This window comes from Sorex araneus, chromosome 1 (assembly GCF_027595985.1).
Source record: "Sorex araneus isolate mSorAra2 chromosome 1, mSorAra2.pri, whole genome shotgun sequence".
NCBI lineage: Eukaryota > Metazoa > Chordata > Mammalia > Eulipotyphla > Soricidae > Sorex > Sorex araneus.
Window position 1 is genome coordinate 330,084,758 of NC_073302.1, and position 3,301 is coordinate 330,088,058.

The 3,301-nt window shown below is 42.3% G+C and overlaps 1 pseudogene; it reads right to left on the bottom strand.

Moving 5' to 3' along the window:
* Nucleotides 1-474: 474 nt before the first annotated feature.
* LOC101541206 (heterogeneous nuclear ribonucleoprotein A3-like) lies at nt 475-1,577 on the bottom strand (annotated as a pseudogene).
* Between the last annotated feature and the right edge of the window lie 1,724 nt (nt 1,578-3,301).

Sequence of the window (3,301 nt, forward strand, 5' to 3'; positions counted from 1 at the left end):
CTTAAACTGCAAGTCAGCAGGTGTTTCTTTACAGTTAACTTTAGCAAAATTCATACAAAATAGTAATTAACAATAATCTTCTTTACTTATTAACTTACAAGGAAACACCTCCCAAACTGCATTTTGCTAAAGTTTCTGTAGTAAAATGTAGAAAAACTGAACTACACAAATATTGAAAAGTTAAAAATTTCTAATTCTTTATTCCTGGAGCCACTACCACAATTTACAGGGCAATATATCTGATGCAATGAAAATAAAAAGAAAACGATATAACAGATAAAAGACCTCAGGAATGTATATCTAATTGACACTACATTGGATTAATCAATAGCTTCACTTTTGCAAACTGTGGCTATGACAGTCCTGAACAAGAAGGGTTTCCTGTTTAAGCTGCAGTAACTTTTCTGACTATGATTCATCTCTCCTTCTGTGGCAAATTTTTACAGTTCCTCTAATGGGTTTGGGACGACTGTCTCAAAGTAACCTGCAGCTTTCCTGACAACTCCTCGCAGCCCTTTTCTGCTGAGTTTTATAGAACCTTCTGCTACCATAGCCACTACTTCCAGCACCAGGTCCATTACCACCACCATAGGGACTGCCCAAGCTTCTTCCACCAAAAGTGCCCCCTCTCATGGGTCCAGAATTTGATTGCTGTTGTCCACTATAATTTCCAAAATCATTATAGTTCCCACCACTAACATAGTTACCACCGCCAAAATTTCCTTCATTGTAACCATCATATCCTCCACCACCTTGGTTTCCATATCCTGGTCCTCTACCACCATAGCCTCCTCTCCTACTGTAACCAGGACCTCCGCCATAGTTGCCACCATCACCTCCAAATCCATTATATCCACCATCACCTCCATAACAACCTCTGCTGCCACCACCGCCACCACTATAGCCTCCTCTTCCACCAAAGTTTCCACCACGGTCAAAGTTTCCTCCACCACTTCCAAAATTGCCTCTATGACCCATAAAGTTGCCAGATCAACCTCCACGACCTCTTTGCGATCCAGCAGACTGCATTTCTTGTTTAGAAAGGGCCTTTTTCACTTCACAGTTATTCCCATTAATAGGTATTTCTGAGCAACAATTTTATCAACTGTATCATGATCATCAAAAATTACAGAAGCAAATCCTCTCTTTTTCCCACTGTGCCTGTCTTCCATAACTTCTATAGCTTCAATTTTGCCATACTTTTCAAAGTAGTCTCTCAAATTATATTCCTCTGTATCTTCTTTAATACCACCAACAAAATTTTTCTTCACTGTTAGATGGGCACCGGGCTTCACAGAATCCTCTCTTGAAACAGCTCTCTTTGGTTCCACTACACGCCCATCAGCCTTTTGTGGTCGAGCACACATAGCTGCATCCACCTCTTCAACACATGAGTAAGTCACAAAACCAACGCCTCTGGAACTTTTTTGGGGGGGCCTCTCATCACCACACAATCTGTAAGTGTGCCCCATTTCTCAAAATATTCTCTTAAACTATCATCTGTAGTTTCAAAGCTCAAACCTCCAATAAACAGTTTTTCTCAACTGGTCTGGTTCCTTTGGATAATGGCTCTCCATTTTGAGACCAGACTCACCTTTTCCAACTCGAGTTCAATATCCAACTGAGGGTCTTGAATGACCACTTAAACAAGATTTCTTGTAAGTCAACTGCAAAACAGCTCCCTAACTCTTCGCAGGACACAGATCCCACTGGGTATGCAAACAAAGTTCCCAATACTGTAGCTACAGATTTGCTATTTTTGTTTTTTTTTTGAAGACATTTAGTGCAGCGTCATGTCTGCATTGACTTACGCCTGCCTCCAGGGAAGTTGTCCTCTCTTATAATTTGCTCTATTTAGTTAGGGAAGGTCAAGATGCAGTGAGAGAAAAGACCTGGTGTTGGTACTTTCTAAGACAGATTTTCTTTCTGAGTCTCAAATTTCCTTTCTGAGACTATCAACTTCCTTCTAAATTTAAGGCAATGCATTTCTGCACTAGCTTCAAGGCTACGGGCCAGTGAGCTGATGATGGCAAGACCAGAGCGACTATATGCCAAGGAAATGTCAGGGACTATATGCCAAGGAAGTGTCAGGGACTGCTTAAAGCGCTTTCAGTCCAGGAGCTCCTTTTATTCTTAAGGTTACTTTTTAAAAAAAAATTATTTTTTATTGAATCACTGTGAGATACAGTTACAAAGTTTTCATATTTGATGCACCACCAAACCCCGCATACCTTCTTTCCACTCCCCCTCTGCCTGTGTGGCAGACATTTTTCACTTTACTCTTTTCTTACTTTGACTACGTTCAATTTTCAACAAGAATCTCACTATCATTATTTGGAGGTTTTCCTCCACCAGTCAGACATGTTGGATGGCATCAATAGATTGTATGTTTTCATTTTTTAGAAAAGGTCACGTGGCCGTGCTAGCGGCTAGCGGCCGCATGGTTCGGAGTTGTCCCAGTCCCCCATCCTGGAGCTGTGTTAGTCGTTGCTCATTGTCGCCGGGGCTCCATCTGGAGAAGGCGTACTGGCTGTGCATCCTCCGTCTGGCTCCCTGGTATTGCTGGCCTGGTTTGGGGTCTGGAGCAGTCTCTAGCCTGCTGCGCTGCTTACCAGAATGCCCGGATTCTTCTCTGTTCTTCAGGTCACTCTTTAAGTTGCAAATGATTCACCCGAATTACAAGGAAAAAAGCAGAATCAAAGACACTAAGTCATTGTTCCATGGTCATTATGCTAATGGCTGCTAGATGTAGAGTCAAATCACCATTCCCCCTGCTTTAAACTGCACTTTTTCTTTCTTGTTTAATGACTATAGATTCCTTTTCTGTCCTGGAATCAATTGCTGTCATCTTGCTGCAGCATCCCTACCTGTCTTCCTTTATTATAAAGACTTCACTGAATCAAAAACACATTTTGGTTTTTTTTTTTGGAGTGAAGAATCCTGGCCGGCGGGCAATGCAACACAGGAGAATGCTCTGGGTCCCAAATGGAGCCGATATCACCAGGGTGCCCCGGGTGGAGGAGGTGCAGTTTCCCTGCCTTCTCCAGATGGAATCCTGGCTATCATGAGCTTCTACAAGCATGGTTCCAGTATGTGGAGACCAGGACTATTTCTCGAGACCTTTCTTGATATACAAAGTGAGCAATGGAAAATAGATGATCTAGCATCTGCCCCTAGAAGGCAGGCTTGAATGGTTGTGTTGAGTATCCAAGCAAAATATAACGCCCTAAACTATAGAGAGAGCCCCAGAGACATACAAACCAATTTTGGAACCCAGTGGCATTTTGCAGAAATGCCTATA